Here is an 18,403-nt window from a genome sequence, read left to right on the forward strand (position 1 = left end):
TCGCAATCTCTTCTACGGTACTTGCAAAGTAGTGAAGGGGTGGTTTAGTGATGATAAAGAAATTAGGAAACATGCTGTCATGTTATTGATCGGTGTTGAAATTACAGAAAAAACTGTTAAGATTGCTAAAATCGATCGCACTATCAACTGTGGTGCTTATTACAGTACATCGCCCCACATCAAGGTTGTCTGTTCCATTCCATCCATGCACTGATTTGCTGTTGATTACCACATAGTGGCCGGCCTGAGTGACCGAGCGGTTCTAGGCGCTACAGTCTGGAACCGCGCGACCGCTACGGTCACAGGTTCGAATACTGACTCGGGCATGGAAGTGTGTGATGTCCTTAGGTTGGTTAGGTTTAAGTAGTTCTAAGTTCTATGGGACTGATGACCTCAGAAGTGAAGTCCCATAGTGCTCAGAGCCATTTGAACCATTTGAACCACATAGTGATTAACTGACAACAGTTGTTTGAAATGAAGTGAGAGTCTTGGTGGGAGCAGCACCTTCCAGGAATGGCCTGCACCGAAACAGTGATCGCATACGTGACCGCAATGTGAGAAATCAACCGAAAACACCTAGACATCTGCTACTACTTCACTGTGGAAGATGAGTTTAAATGCAGAGGTCATCAGTCACTTTCAGGCAGCTGTTAGGAAATGCCACACAGTGGAGCAAACTCCTCCATTTTCTATATGTTGTGATGTCGTCCACATTTTTCTATCAATAAGAAATACCACCTCGTTTCCTGATACATCAGAAGAGAGAGATGTGGTAATACGAGTATCTTACCAAGTTCTCTACAGGATGACATTAGCGAAGTTTTTATAGTTTGCAGTTTTGCTCTGTTAGATGGCAAAAAACAACTATGAAAGAGAGAATGTTTGGGTGACAGACCTGAATGCACCCTGAGGGATGCAGATGTCCTTTGCAATGCAGCCCATTTATATGGTTCGGAAATGCACAGCACTACAGTAGCAAAATTCTCATCCTTCTTCGAGTTGCCATAATTGCTTGTATTGTCTTTTTCTACTACCTCGTGTTGCAGGAGAAAGCTACAATGGGTGCTGGTCTTACACATCGTATACAGTGGGCAGAGCTACGACAACATGTTCCGATTTCCACCGAGTAGTCAGAAAAGAGGATTCTGTCGCATTAAATCAGCTCACCATGTTTCTCTACAGGTCGCGGATTGTGGTAGATATAGCGCACTCCGACTTCTCCTCAGTTCTGACTTAAATTGGGACGATCACATGGACAGAGCTACAGGAAAGGTGGGGCAGAGACTAAGGAACAGTTACAAGGGCGCGCGGGATTAGCCGAGTGGTCTAAGGCGTTGCAGTCATGAACTGTGCAGCTGATCCCGGCGGAGGTTCGAGTCCTCCCTCGGGTATGTGTGTGTGTTTGTTCATAGGATAATTTAGGTTAAGTAGTGTGTAAACTTAGGGACTGATGACCTTAGCAGTTAAGTCCCATAAGATTTCACACACATTTGAACATTTGAACAGTTACAAGATGCATAGAGACTGTCTAAACCCACGTTGGAGTTTTACTGTAGCAGACAGGTTTGAAAAAGGTGACTCGTTTCGAGAAATGAGAATGCTAAGAAAAGATTCACTAGTGGCTGTAATCATTAAAGGACATCTCTATAGGATGCAACACAAGTATGTTATTGAATGGAGAAACGTTATTCGAGATCACAGCATCTCTATCAGAATGTGTAACACTATGGATCTGAAGAGCCAGTGTATTAGTCATATGATTTTGTACATTTCCTATGACCTCAATCTAGCGTTGCATTTCTTTAAAGTGATTTGTCACATAGTACACCATCTACTGTATGTGATCATTCTCAATCAACCACCATCCTCCCACGCCTATAACCCAGTGAATATATCACAGAACCTCTGATAAGGCATCAATGGAGAATGCATTCCAAATACAGTTTTTTAGCGTGAGAAATATCTGTCAGTTACATGAGGGAGTTGAAAATATTAGCTCAATACCACATTCATCACTTCTTTATTCTGTGATTTTATTATGAGCTTTCGCCGTTGGTGACGTGCACCCGCAGTATTGGTCTGTTGCTACACTGGTAATTGTCTACATTTAACGCAGCGGTGTTTGTGTGGAAGACCATTTAATTTGGAAGCAACACCATACCTCGATTTATAAAGCTTGCATAGTCAGTGTACTCCGACTCCTTAAAAAAAAATTGTTTCCCATGCAAACTGACTCTCATGAAACAAATTTGTTCAAATGTGTGTGAGTTCCTAAGGAACCAAACTGATTAGGTCATCAGTACCTAGACTTACACACTACCCAAACTAACTTATGCTAAGAACAACACACACCCATGCCTGAGGGAGCACTCGAACCTCCGGCGGGAGGGGCCGCGCAATTCATGACATGGCGCCTCAAACCACACAGAAACTCCGCTGGTTCTCATGAGCAATTTAATTAATTAGACTGTCAATTTGATATCACTGACATGCCACCTGGCGGGTGGAAGCCTTGGTTAGGGTACCACGGATGTGACTTGGGAGTGGAAGCAGTAATTGGGCTTTTTTTTTCGTTGCGGCGATATCTTTTAACGAAATTTCTATCTTCCACCTACACTGTTACCTTAAGAGACTTCATATGTGGCGAAGCATATGGTTGCTGCAATGGAGTTCGAAAGTTAAGAGGCATCCTGTGAAAGAGGTAGATTTTAGTATACCGTCATGAGCCTAACTCAGTTTAATATTCTAGTCACGTGATGCAGGATGTAAGAGATATTAAGTTGATTAGAACATATTTTTTTACCTGATGAAAGAATACTTAGAGGAAATATAGCCTACACCATACTGTTACAGGATTTTCATAAGTAACGATACTTCAGCGATGTGAAAACGCGTGTATGCAGTGACTTCTTCTGTTTTCGAAAATAGCTCGTATAAAAGGGAGAACTCTACACTTCACGTGAGAAATCCGAGTTGTATGGCCAGCAACATCACTATCTTGAAGTGGGTAAAGTTGATTTTTTTAAACTGGGGGATCTATGTTGGGGTGGAATTGGTAAGAGCTACAGTATATATACAAGGCGTTCCTTTTTATTTCGCAGCGCACTGCGGCTGGCGGCGTCTGTTTTTCTGTTCATAGCAGCTGTCAGCAGAAGTGGTCATCAGGATTTAGCGACCGGAAGTTGTGGATTAGCTCAGGTTGTGACAGGAGGTTAGATACACCTGTCTGATTTTGCCCACGGCAGTGGGGGCTGGTGAAGTGACCAGTATGCTGGGTGAGCGGCGACAGAAGCGGTCGTGTGTGCTGCGTGAGAGAAGTGTCAATATGATGGGTGTTTGCGCTGGACGATTATTACCTCCATGTAAATTGATCGCTTGACTGCTTGGTGATAGACGCTCTGACCTCTGACTGTTCATTACAGCAGGCCTGTGAATGCCGGGGGTTGGGTGAGCAGCTGCCGGCATGTCTGTTGCGGGTGAGGGTCTCTCTCTTCTGGCTAGCATGGATGGAATCATCCTGCAGTTGGTGGACGGCGTGCTTCCTGAGTTTGTGTGATCGGCAGGATTTTCTTTCCATCAGATATGTTTAGTATAAACATTGTGGTGGGCGTTTGTGTTCTCAAACATCGGCATGTACAAGACCTGGGATATATTTAGCGCTTCAGTCTATTTGTGGCGGAAATTTCATTACCTGGTTTGATACTCAAATGTTGAAAGTATGTTTTATTACAAAGAAGGATCATCATCAAGTGGAGGTGAGTGTTTTCAGCGATTTATTTGACTCCTGTAAATTGTTCAAGAATTAATTTGATAGGCTAGGTCAAATGGATTATTTCACTCCATTTTTGATGTCGAAATTGCGTCCGCTTTCTCTGTGTGTCCGGCATCCGCCAACAGCAATATAGTATTCTGAGGAGAGATGAAGACCTCCATGTTCGTGTTTGGAGACGTTGGTTCACACAGACAAACAAAGAGTGGTCTGTTGAGAGAGAGAGAGGGAGAGAGAGAGGGAGAGAGAGAGAGAGAGAAAAGAGGAAGCAAGTCTGGAATTTGCTGATCAACAGAATGCTGCCACTTGATACCTTGCATGGGGGTCACGTGATCAAAGAGGGTTGATATGCGGTCTGTGGTCGGTGGTATTTAGTAACGAGATCTGTAATTAGGGCTCTGGGTTGTTTTGACTTTCGTCGAGGCGCCCTAACGAGAAACACACATGCCGGAGAGTCCAAACGGCGGCTACTATAGCGCACTTCATTCCGTTCCTTGGTGATTGCAGTTATTACATCATGGGGAGCCAGGGTCGGGGGCGCAGTCGTGAGCTCTGCTCAGGTGGGGGAATCCTGCAAACTGATTAAATAAGGAATACGTGCCAATATATTATTGAGTTTGATTTGAATTTCATGTCTTGAGATCATTCCTCTCCAGCACAGAGTGAGTCTATCTCCCAGCTATTATTTCTGGGAGGGGTTGGGAGGGAGGGAGATGGCGATGGGGGGGGGGGGACGTTCTTTGGCAGTTTCACTGTGCACTAGCTTAGTCGATCCCTGTGTGTCAAGGTGAGTGCACACATGACAATTTTCCAATAAGATAACACCTCCAATTTGGAGCAGTGTAATTTTGTAATTGCGACATGTGGATTGTTGGATGTGAGCTTTTCCCACCAAATAAAAGAGAGATCCAACCCTGCTAACTGAATTTTATAAATAAACACTATATCCTATGCTATGAACTGAATTTCCTGTAGTGAGATCCTTCTTCTCCAGCACATACTTAGTCCTTTACCCACTAATTTCCATATGTGGGAGGAGAGGCGTGTAGTGGAGGATAGGAAACTGGGGGGATTTTCCAGAGGGGAGGGGTTAATTTATCGATCGATTTAATTAATTAGTCAATTAATTTGGTATCAAAAGTGTGCTTGCATCAGCGGAGGGAGTTGCGTGAGGGGTGGTTGAGGGAAATGGGAAGGGGGAGGGGTATGGGGGTTTCTCTGAAGAACAGAGTATCCCCAGGGGGTCATAATCTACTTAATATAACAAAAGGTTACGAACCTGTCGATCAAAAAAGAACAGTAGGTTTGCCGCTGAATATGTACTTGCCCCTGACGTAGGCAACCCGCACTTACAAAACGGCCCGATATTCACTTTGCCCTAGTACTAGCTTCATCACAGTTTCAAGAGAACTCAAAATCTAGGTAATCACCAAAAGCTGAACGAAGCGCAAATGAGTGTAAGAAGAGCAATGGCGGAAGCTTTCAATGACTGAAACTAAAATTTTGTTACCCAAGCTGATTAAAAGTCAAAAGGTTTTGGCCTTACTTGAAATCAGTAAGCGGTTCGTAATCCTCTGTTCATTCATTCAGTGACCATACTGGCACCAAAACGGAAGATAACAGACAGAAGGCCTTAAATACTGAATTCGGTCTTCCGAAATTGTTTCACCGCCGAAAATCCTGAATCGGTCGCCCCTTTGTCATCGTATAGACGTCGAAATGGTAGATATTAACATAACAGATTGCTGATCAGGGAAGCAACTAAAATCACTTAGCTGTGGAGATACCAGATGAGATACGTATAAAATTCTACAAATATTGTGCAAAAGAACTCGCTCCCATTCTAGCAGCAGTTTATCGTAGATCGCTGGAACAACTAAGGATGCCAAGCGACTGGAAAAAGCGTGGGCCATTCTCGTTTTCAATAAGGACCGTTGGACAGCTGCACGTCGTTATAAGCCTATACCGTTGATGTCAGTCTGTTGTAGAATTATGGAACGTGTTTTCTGTTCAACAATATGACGGTTTTGGAGAACGAAAATCTCTATAAAAATCAACGTGGACTGCGCAAAAAAAAAAAAGAAAAAAAAGAAAAATTTTGCAGACCTCGGCTGGCTGTGTTTCTCCATGAGATCACAGCACTGTACACAACGGCGAGCAGGTTGATGCCGTGTTCCTTGACTTCAAGAAAGCATCTGAAGCCGTCTCGCTCTGCCGTTTAGTGCTTACCTACTACTGGAGCATATTGGCGACAGGATTCAGTACCTCGTTACAGACAGAACTCAACACGTCGCTCTTTACGGAACAAAATCGGCAGATGTAACGGTAATTTCCGGACCATCCCAAGGAAGTGTGATAGGACCGTTACTCTTTACATGTATTTGAATGGTCTGGTTGAAAGCGTCGGAAGCTCCTTAAAAGTATTCGCAGGTGATGGGGTTGTCTATAAGAAAGTAGGAACGCCAGAAGACAGTGTCAATTTGCTGAATTACCTGCAGAGTATTGTTGAATTGTGCAGGCTCTGGCGGTTGATCCTGAACGTAAATAAATGTAACATATTGCGCATAGATAGAAAACGAAATGCACTACTGTGTTACACTGTTGGTGACAACTTGCTGTAAACAGTATCCAACGTAAAATATCTAGGAGTAACTATTCAGTGCTTTTAAGTGGAATGAGCATATAAGAGAAGTAGCAGGAAAAGTATATGCCAGAGTGAATTCATAGTAAGAATCTTTAGGAAATATCTGTCATCCACGAGAGAAGTTGCTTACAAGGCGCTTGTTCAACCGCTTCTTGGCTGTCAGTCTGTGATATACAGGGATGCTGAATAAACTACAGTGACAGACGTTATAAGGGGGGTGTTGTGCGTCACAGAGAGGCTTACTATTGACACCACGAGTGAGCGCTTGCGAGGAAGAATCGGACGAAATATTACTTCGTCCCACATACATCTCACGAAATGTCCACGACGAGAAAATTTAAGAAATTAGAGCCAGTACAGGGGCTTACCGACAACCATTCTTCCCACGCATCATTCGAGAGTGGAACAGCAAAGGTTGGATCAGTAAGTGGTACCAGAAGTGCCCTCTGCCACACACTGTAAGGTGGCTTCAGGAGTGTGATGTTGATATAGATGTACCCTAGGGCGCCTGACAGGTCCCTACTGGCGTTCGTTCTTTCACTGTGAAAATGAGACGTCGAATGATGGCAGGGGGGACGGGGTTGGTACATGCAGCTGGATTCATTATCTTAAAGGGAGGCTAGCACTCGATTCCTATTGGTTCAGCCTTTCTATTGACCTGGCGGGGAGGAGATGTGGTGGGCGTTTCCTGCTAATTTAATATGCACCCATTAGTCCAGCGGTTTCTCACCAATTTTATATCATATAATCAGTATTGAGTTACATCATGACCTAGCCCACCTGCCTAATGTGCGGCAAGTGACCTTGAATGTAGCTCGCACTACTTCCTAAGGTGTATGGATACAACAGAGGCTCCCTTGAGTGACAGTAATCAATATTGCTTGGGGTTCCCCAGTGGAGGGGAATAACGGCTGACCTCGAATATACCCTGCGCAAGTGTTTAACCTGACGTCGTTAGTGACGTCGAGACAAAATCGTTATCGCAGGCAGTACTGTCACATATGAGTACTAATGCTGATATCATGAATGACCTGATATGAGTGACAGATTAATTATGCAGCTGATAAGAACAGATTTTCTGGTGAAGAATTAATGTTTAAGGGATGTGAAGGGAATTGTGGGAAACGGTCACACAGAAAATGGAGCTCGCACCAGACTGGCACTGGTGTCAGATAGCTGCCAAGTGGACACAGTTCCCGCCAAACTGTCACTACAGTCCGGTGGACCGCGTAGTGCGGTAGATTGCAGCACTCACATTGCCACGAGATGTTATTCCAAACAGATAACAGTCATGCCTCCTGAGAACTTCCTTTGCCTGCGCTGCTTAAACCATTTAAGTCATGTGATTGTGGTGATATTCAGTTTCCTGACTTGTATCTCTGAATATTAATCGTTACTCTACTGCTACACCAGACAAGTCGTCCGGCTGTGATACTTACTGCTATGTGCAGGAAGTTAGGGTGGGGCACTATATTCCGTTCGTTACAAGAATAAACGTGATGAAAACAAACACAAACGCGATGATTGTTCAGAAGCCGTAGCATACATACATAGGTGTTCTTACGCTCTTGGAAATAGGTCCTACTTCCTTATGTATTAGATATACACTACTAGCCATTAAATTTGCTACACCACGAAGATGACGTGCTATAGACGCGAAATTTAACGGACAGGAAGAAGATGCTGAGATATGCAAATGATTAGCTTTCCAGAGCATTCACACAAGGTTGGTGTCAGTGGCGACACCTACAACGTGCTGACATGAGGAAAGTTTCCAATCGATTTATCATACATAAACAGCAGTTGACCGGCATTGCCTGGTGAAACGTTGTTGTGATGCCTCGGGTAAGGAGGAGAAATGTGTACCATCACGTTTCCGACTTTGATAAAGGTCGGATTGTAGCCTATCGCGATTGCAGTTTATCGTATAGCGACACTGCTGCTCGCATTGGTCGAGATCCAATGACTGTTAGCAGAATATGGAATCGGTGGGTTCAGGAGGGTAATACGGAACGCCGTACTGGATCCCAACGGCCTCGTATCACTAGCAGTGGAGATGACAGGCATCTTATCTGGATGGCTGTAACGGATCGTGCAGCCACATCTCGATCCCTGAATCAACATATTGGGACATTTGCAAGACAACAACCATCTGCACGAACAGTTCGACGACGTTTGCAGCAGCATGGACTATCTGCTCGGAGACCATGGCTGCGGTTACCCTTGACGCTGCATCACAGACAGGAGCGCCTGCGATGGTGTACTCAACGACGAACCTGGGTGCACGAATGGCAAAACGTCATTTTTTCTGTTTACAGCATCATCATGGTCGCATCCGTGTTTGGCGACATCGCGGTGAACGCACATTAGAAACGTGTATTCGTCATTGCCATACTGGCGTATCACCCGGCGTGATGGTGTGGGGTGCCATTGGTTACACGTCTCGGTCACCTCTTGTTCGCATTGACGGCATTTTGACAGTGGACGTTACATTTCAGATGTGTTACGACCAGTGGCTCTACCCTTCATTCGATCCCTGCGAAACCCTACATTTCAGCAGGATAATGCACGACCGCATGTAGCAGGTCCTGTACGGGCCTTTCTGGATGCAGAAAATGGTCGACTGCTGCCCTGGCCAGCACATTATCCAGATCTCTCACCAACTGAAAACGTCTGGTCAATGGTGGCCGAGCAACTGGCTCGTCACAATACGCTAGTCACTACTCTTGATGAACTGTGGTATCGTGTTGAAGCTGCATGGGCAGCTGTACCTGTACACGCCATCCAAGCTCTGTTTCACTCAATGCCCAGGCTTATCAAGGCCGTTATTATGGCCAGAGGTGATTGTTCTGGGTACTGATTTCTCAGGATCTATGCACCCAAACTGCGTGAAAATGTTATCACATGTCAGTTCTATTATATATTTGTCCAATGATACCCGTTTATCATCTGCATTTTTTCTTGGTGTAGCAATTTTAATGGCCAGTAGTGTATTATTACTAAGTTACGTTAAATGAAACTTTAAGATATTCAAATGTATTAACAGCCGGCAACAGTTTTCCTGATCACGCTTTAGCTATGTAGTTATTATTTCAAAAAACGTGTACAGGCACAGTCTCTGCGCTGTTGTAATATGACTGTCGCGCTGTTAATACACAGTATGAAAATGGCTGGGGCTGCTTCCTGTTCCGCAGTGAAACATGCTCGTGGGACGCGTTTAATATGTGCCGAGCAATAGGTTGTTATTAATGTTTTCCATAAATTTACAGGAAACGTCGGCTTTGAAGGTTTCCAGGGGACACAGTTGCGACACAGTTATACGATGGATGTATAGCGGAATCGGTAGCGCAGTATATCAAGCTTCACTGGTTCAAATCTCACATCAATCATTCACTTTTCTCCAGTCATTCATTTTTCTCGTCCAATTTGGAATACATACATTTCGTAATTGTAAAATTCATCAGCATTTGTAATTAATTATGCACGTCTTCTTGTTTGTAATTACACACTGCACGCGAAATTCTTGTTTCCATTTTAAATGTAAATTTTGAACTATCCATATTTTATGAAAGACTGTTAAAGTTTGCTTAAATTAAGAAAACATAGCCTATTTAATATTTTAAGGCAAAACTCAAAACCCAAATACTCTTTATTTGCACTACATCCCCTGTTTTATACCACGGATGCAGGTAACTGTCCTAGATATACGAAAAAAGTCATTTTCACAGCATCGAGCACACCATTCAGATGCTGCATTTTTACATTTGCCTCTGTACCATCACAATATGAACCCAACAGAACTGATCTGGAGCCGAGTTAAGGGATATGGCCCGAGAAATAACAAGACTGTTACGCTGCCAGACGTACTGGAACTAACGCACGCAGTTTTTTCGCATGTCACTGCCGAATACTGGCGGGATGTAGAACGGCACGTCACAATAGAAGAGGAGAAAAAGCGGCACCTGGTTGGCTTCGAGGATTCTGTTGTTGATCGACTCGTTATCAACGTAGCAGACGACAGTTCCAGAACTGAAATGTATTTCTGGGATTCGGATAAGGAAGGAGCTAAGAGATTACCTGATGACTAAATGTAATAACACCTTCATTGGCTTCAGTATTCAAGAGTACGGTGAAATTCCTGCAGTATTCTTTTGTATCACACATAGTTCGCTCAGAAAAATTACCCTGTGTTTAAGTTAGCAATTTTCACCAACCTCGATTGTAATTAGAATAAAACGTCAGGTGAAAACGAGAGCATTTTATGGTTTCCGTCTAGTTACCTAAGAAGCGCTGGAGATTTGTCGAATGTTATTTTATTCTCTTTAAAAATTAAATTACATTCGAAGTTATATTGTTTCTGTGCTGGTCTCTTTTTACGTATGAACTGAAACTGCTCACATCATTGCAGGTATGCTGGACCGCTGGCTGGCCAGTGCTGTCCAAGTTTAATTGCGCCGGTAAAGCTGCTGGCCCACATTATCGTTCAGTCTGTTTGCTTGTAACACTGCATAAAACGTATCCTTGTGATCGTACTTGACTGTATTGGTCACAGCTTGGCTTCCGCTCCACGTGAAATGGAATCCAGTGAGATTCAAGGAAACGCGGAAGGATACATGGCGTAATGTTTACATTAGGTTTATTCTTATGATGAACAGAGTGTAGTATATACTGTGTGTACCTCTAAAAAGTCGTCACGCACATTTTCTCTGGTGTTTCAACAGATATTTGCAATTTAGTGTTTTCTCTGTGTAGCTTGAGTCACCCCAAAAAAATACTGCTCATCACATGTTTCATGCGATGCCTAATGTCGACGAAAAGCATTAGGTTGTTTCCTGTTACGAACATAAAATTCTTAAAACGGAATTTTACATACCCATGTGATAGAGTGGCCACAAATTAGTGTAGTGCGATATTCATTTAGCGTCATGTATGAGCAGAGACATTAAAACATGAAGAATAACTAGTATTCTGGGAGCGACTGAGTAGTGACCTGACGTGCATGGACTGCTACCACACTGCAGCGGAGCTGCTTAGCCGCTGCTGTAGTGCTGGTTCTTCTTAGAATTTTAATCTCATAGCTAATACGCATCGATAAAACGAGTGTCACACTAGACTAATTTGGGACCACTTAATCGAACGAACACATAAAATTCTGCTTTAAAAATTATTCTGTTCCTAGTGGGAAACAAATCAACGCTTTCCATCGATACCGGGAGTCTCATGAAAGACGTGATGAGCAGTGTCTGCCTGGGGTGACTCCAGCTGCACTCAGCAAAAACGAAATGTAGGAACAGGTTAGACAGAAAACGTGGCAGGCACCGAAGTGGCGTTGGCATCAGACGGCCAAAAATTGGACACAGCTCCTGTCAAACTGGTTCTGCAGTCAGGCTGAATGCATGAAAGACGTGATGAGCAATGTTTGCTTAAGGTGACTACAGCCACATACCGCAGCAACAAAATTTCAAATATCTGACGAAACGCAAGAGAAGATGTGCCTGAACTTTCATGTGATACATCTGAGCCGGCCATTGTGACCGAGCGGTTCTAGCCGCTTCAGTCTGGAACCGCGCGACCGCTACGGTCGCAGGTTCGAATCCTGCCTCGGGCATGGATGTGTATGGTGTCCTTAGGTTAGTTAGGTTTAAGTAGTTCTAAGTTCTAGGGGACTGATGACCTCAGATGTAAAGTCCCATAGTGCTCAGAGCCATTTGAACCATTTGATACGTGATTTTTAAAAGGTACCTAAGTCAATTTTTCACTCTTTGGGATAATTGTATTTTCGGTATCTACAGGGGTTTATACAGGTTTGAGTGTCAAAACATGCCTCAGTCGCGCATTCGTTCTTCGTTTTATAGCCAGTCGCTTTTATTGAGTAACTGTCAAAAGGTACCTAAGTCACTGATTCTCGCGCCTTTTAACACTCAGTTTTTGGTAACTCTGAAATTATTTTCTGCTGTTAAAAATCTTTGCCCCTTTTCTCTGCTTGTTGTTCTGCGTATTGTTAAATAGTGAAGATAACGTTATTGTAGTGGTAGTAACGTATGGTAACTCTTACAAAATGAATGAATGTAGTGATTTAAATGACAGTCTATTAAAAACACGAAAGAGGGAGGCACATCCAGAAGCTCACAAAAGGAATGTTATTAAGAGTCTGAAATTACTACGTAAAGAATACATTGGACACGGAGGAAAGCAGTACCGATCAAGATCAACCCGTTTACCTTGCTGGTAAGAAGTAATTTCGAAAACTTACTGGTGTAAATATTAAAGACATAGCTAGATGGTTTATCCCAATAAATAGATTAGTTTGTACATTTGCCCCAAACGGTAAATTATTTAACTACATGGCTTTTTATCTAAAAAAAAGAAGAAAAAACTTCAGAATGGTACTGGGAATAAAGGTAATTATTGCTCCTTCAATCTTATTAATTACCTAGACGTAAACCTGTTTTTATTTGGTTTTAGGTGCAAGAAAAACTGTTTTACCAATTTTGCTGTCACACAAAAAGCCTTGATATGCAACAGTTTATATGCTGATCTGTAATCTAAAGATGAGCAAGATTTGCATTTACAAAGGGTAATAGAAATGACTAATGCTAACCAACGCCGTCCAAGGAATGGTGACGCTTTTTTGAGGGTGCACTCATATAAATACCATGTGATTTTCCATTAAATTAAGGTAGAAGTTCATCGAATTTGATGTATGAACATATAAGCTCATTTCCTGTGTACAAAACGCACTATGCATCAGATACAAACTTTACGTATTTGACATCTGAATTGTCCGTCAAGAAAATGTATGACTTTCATAAGGTGAAATATCCTGTAACAAATACCAAGTATGAGTTTTTTAATACGTATTTCAAACAAAATTTTAACCTAAAGTTCGGAAAACCACAAATTGACAGCTGTTGCTTTTGCGAGGAGAAAAAGTTGCGCGTACCTAGTCCTCATTTGCAGAATTGATTGTGCACATGAGGCGAGCTAAAAAGTTCACATCTGTCTTTAATGAGACGACTAAAAAGAGTAAAGAAAATGGAAACATTTTAGGCCTTGCGTTTGACTGTATACAAAATGTAAGTTTACCGAGGATTCCTGTTCAAGAAATTTATTACTTGAGGCAACTCACAATGAAGGTTTTTTTGTGTTTTTCAACACGAATTCAGATTTAGCACATTACTACATCTACCATGAAGGACAGGACCACAAAGGGCCGATGTAGTTGCTTCGTTCCTGTTGGACTACATTAAACATCATGTGCCCGAGACAGTTACCGAGCTACACATATTTTCGCAAAATTGTCCCGGGCAAAACAAGAATTACACATTGTCTAGAGTTTGTCTTGCCCTAACCAATGCATGCAGGTTTACAAGCATTAAACAGTTTTTTCCTTTACGTGGACACTCCTATAATCCACGTGACCGCAAGTTCAGCTGAGAAAAACATCCAGGGAAAACTACGCCGGTCGAAACACACATGGGCACTGGGGGTTCTACTTGGTGGCCTATTTATCTGTATTAAAAGGAGTCGACAGTCTCTCTTGAAACCAGATACCTTCCAAGAAATGAAAGGGTGCAGTGTCATATTTCCAAATATCATTGTTTTGAATACTCCCGTGAACGCAAAGGTACCGTAAAAACAAGTGAATAGATATGATCATCTGGCTTTCAAAGGCTGAATACCTTTATCCTCAAAAAACCTGATGAAGAATCTTTACCTTGTCAAGATGCTTATCCAGAAGGAAAAACACGTATCAAAAAAAGCAAAATTGAAGACCTGAAATAAATTATGCTATATATTGTAGAACACAAAAGCTTTTACGATCGACTTTCACAGTGGCCAGTAGCTGCGCAGTTAGACTAAACTACATGGCCAATCCTTTTGCTGCCTTCCTTGCTGCCCAAACTTCCCTCATTCGCTCGCTGTGTTTCTGTTTGCGTTCCTTTGTCCATGCTTCTTGTCGGCTTCGTGTCTTCGGCTTCATCTTGGTTGCCTTTTTGGATGGCCATATTTCTTTCATCTTCCGGCTGTGATCTTGTTTAGCTCTTTGGTTCATTTTACGCTTGTTCGTTTGTCTCAGTGTATCTCATGTAGTTTACTTTTCTTAATGATGTTTCTGAGTTTTATTCTGTCGTTTATTTTCTCTGGTGTGATTTTGAGTTGAATCAGGTCGTTTTTTACTTCTGCCACCCATTTATTGTTTCTAGTGGTTACCCAGTCAAAGATCTGTTTGGTCAGTCTATGTGATGGTATTCTGTATAGGTGTCCATAGAATTGTAGTCAGCGTTTTCTAAACTTTTCTGTGATTGTCTCCGTATGTTTGTATGGTTCCAGCATACCGTATCTCTATTACACGACCTCGTTCAAACTTTGTGAGGTGTTAATAATGGCGTTTTTGACGCCTTAAATCCATTTTTGATTCATAGCAATTCACCACTTCCAATATTAAATCGTATCACAAAGAAGGAGTTCGAGACATTAAACGGAAGTTAGTAGGCGTGTTCCTACATCCGAAAGATGATGTCTATTTCGGTTTCGGGCCAGTCGCGTAAGAGTGGCGCGTGTAACGCCACTATGAGGATGAAAATCAGGTTTGCTTTAAGTGCACAATTTAACGGTCCTGACGGTCAGCTGCCTTTGAGATTGGACGTGGTGATTTTTTGTTATTCAAAAATGGCTTTAAGGGTACAAATACGCCGTTATTGACACATCACAAAGTTTGAACGAGATCGTGTAATAGGGCTACGAGAAGCTGGATGTTTGTTCAGCGAAAGCGCAGAAAGCCTTGGCTCGAATGTAGCTCTTATACATTACCGCTGGCAGCGGTGGTCCTGAGAATGTACCGTCGCATCAAGACCGGGCTTCGGACGGCCACGTGGCACTACCGACAGGGAAGACCACCGTTTTCAGAGTATGGCTCTGGCGCATCGTGCAGCATCTGCAGAAACAATCTGAACGGTGGTTGGCAGCACAGTGACACAACGAACTCTTACAAATCGGTTACTTCAAGCACAGCTCCGAGCCAGGCGCCCTGTAGCGTGCATTCCACTGACCTCAAACCATCGCCATTTGTAGCTTCAGTGGTGTCAAGCGAGAGCTCACCGGAGAGCAGAGTAGCGGTCTATTGTGTACTCTGATGAAATCTGGGTCTCCCTCGCTGCCAGTGATGGCCGTGTGTTGGACAGGAGAAGGCCAGTCGAGGGCCTACAACCAACCTGTCTGCGTGCTAGACACACTGGACCTACTACACCTGGAGCTGTGGTCTGGAGTGCGACTTCGTACGACAGCAAGAGCACTCCCGTGGTTATCACACGCAACATGACTGCAAAACTGTACGTCAGGCAGATGATTCGATCTGTTGTGCTACCATTCATGAAGAGTATTCCAGCGGTGTCTTCCAACAGGGCCAGCCGCCGTGACCGAGCGGTTCTAGGAGCTTCAGTCCGGAAACGCGCTGCTGCTACAGCCGCAGGTTAGAATCCTGCCTCGGGCATGGATGTGTGTGCTGTCCTTAGGTTAGTTAGGTTTAAGTCATTCTAAGTCTAGGGGACTGATGACCTCAGATGTTAAGTCCCATAGTGCTTAGAGCCATTTGGACCATTTGAACCTTCCAACAGGACAACGCTCGCAGACATGCCACTGTAATAACCAACACGCGCTACAGAGTGTCGACATGTTGCCTTGGCCTCCTCGATCACCAGATCTGTCTCCAGTCTAGCACAGTTTAGACCTAAACTGCAGCGTCATCCACAAACAGCAGTAACCATCCCTGTACTAACCCACCGCGTGCAACAGGCGTGAACTCCATTCCACAAACTGATGTACGGCACCTGTACGACGCAATCCATACACGTTTCCATGCTTGCATTCAACATTCTGGCAGTTACACCGGTTATTAATATGCCAGCATCTCACATTTGCAATAACTTATCTCGCACATACATTAACCTGTGATCTTGCATCGCTAACCACTCAAATATGTTACCTGGACAAATGTAGTCCACAAATTTCACTACTCTACAATAATTAATGTTTAGTGCTTGATGTATGTGTGTGTGTGTGTGTGTGTGTGTGTGTGTGTGTGTGTATGTATGTGTGTGTCATTATTACATTATTGCCTGCACTTTGCATGAGATTATAATTGTAGTTACGTAGATATGTTTTCATTAAAAAGAAAATTAATGTATTTAACTAAGTAATTGCCCATTGGAGTTACATCCTGGAATCACTGAAGACATACGTGCTTCAGCTGCAACTTCTGAGGAAGCCGCAGCCTCTACACTGATCTTCGCATCTTGTTAGGCTACAAAAATCAAAAGTTGATCCTCCTATGTAGAGTTATTCTTGATAGACCTTGTACTTGCGTGCGGAGAACCTTTCCTGACTCTCATTACCGTTGCAGAATTCTTGAAATGACCATTTGTGACGCATCCAACATTACTTACTGTGTGGTACGTGTGTAATGTACTTAAAGAGTGCTGTCCCACAAACAATAGTCCAAATTGCATCTTTGCGGCGGTACATGATAAATGTCACTACTCTGCCTCGGATGTTACTGCATGTACCGAAAAGAGATCAGGGTCTCCCTAGCTTCCCGTCCATGTTCTTATACGACCTCGGTGGGTCGTAGTTGTGGAAAAGAGGGCGTTGATACAATGGTTACCATATATTAAACTGTATGCGACAGTTGGAATGATCTACAAAGTAATTATCTTTTTCAAAACTTTCGTTTCAAGATAATTGAACTTGTTTGCATTCAAGATTTGAGCGCCATCAGTGCAGTGAAACACCTAAAAATAATTTTGTTCAAATGTTATGCTTAGCAATAAATGTAGCAAGTATCATATGATACTACTCGAATTAACTGCCACTGGACACACAGTTGTTTGACTGTACATTGGAAATGGTAGTTAAGATAATTATTTACATCGTAAATATTATGTTCAAATTTCGTTATTTGTGAGCTTTCAGCTTACTTCATTCAGCTGAAATGATATGTGAGATAAATCTCTTCAGACTGGTAACTAATCGGAAATACTGCAGCTATCATAAAATTATCCTCGGAACAGGACAAAATATAACTGGAATTCCAATCACAATAACAGGAATTCGAGGTACGAATATCTCCTATTTTGAAGACAACGTGTGAATTACTTCTGTTGGAAATGAAACAGAGTTAGTTTCTTCCGAGCAAAGTGCTGGCAAGTGTGGCGTTATTATAGCTAGTGAAACTGAGGCGCCATTGGGAAGTTGGAAAGGTTGATAATCTTTTGTTTAGAAGAAATAAAAAGACTTACAATAATTTAGGCTGCTGGCAGTGAATGTTCGACTATTTACACACAGATGTGGCATAACAGCAAACACATGGAGGATACATCGGAAAGGGCCTGCTCCAAGGAATCAGAATAGATATTGATGAAAATATAGTTGAAAATGAATAAAAATAACCATAGTGGCAGTCGAGGTTTAAAACAGATCAAGTGCTTCTACGAAGGATATGGAGGCATATGAAGATACTGGAATTCAAAATGTAGTCATAGTGGAGAAGACACGAGTGATATAACGACAAATCTCAGAGGCATGACGGAATGCAATTGAAAAAAAAAATGAAATGAAATGCGCATATGACATTGGCTGGGACTTCCCTTCCGGGGAATTCGACCGCTTGGTGTAAGTCTTTTTATATGACGCCACTTCGGCCACTTCCGTATCAATGATGATGAAATGATGCTGAGGCCAATACACACACGCACTCACACACACACACACACACATATACATACAGCCTGGAATCGATCCCGGGGCTTCGTGATCGAGAGTAAGCAACGTTAACCACAAAAACACGAGCTTATGACATGGTCTCTAACGAGTGGAATTGTAGAATGTGAATCAATTAGGAAATAAAGACCGAGTAAATAAGCACACTGATGATCTAGTAGGGTTTCCAAATAAGTATCAAGTCAATTTCATTTTCATATACGGAAGGAAAA

Source organism: Schistocerca nitens, chromosome 3 (assembly GCF_023898315.1).
Source record: "Schistocerca nitens isolate TAMUIC-IGC-003100 chromosome 3, iqSchNite1.1, whole genome shotgun sequence".
NCBI classification, from domain to species: Eukaryota; Metazoa; Arthropoda; class Insecta; order Orthoptera; family Acrididae; genus Schistocerca; species Schistocerca nitens.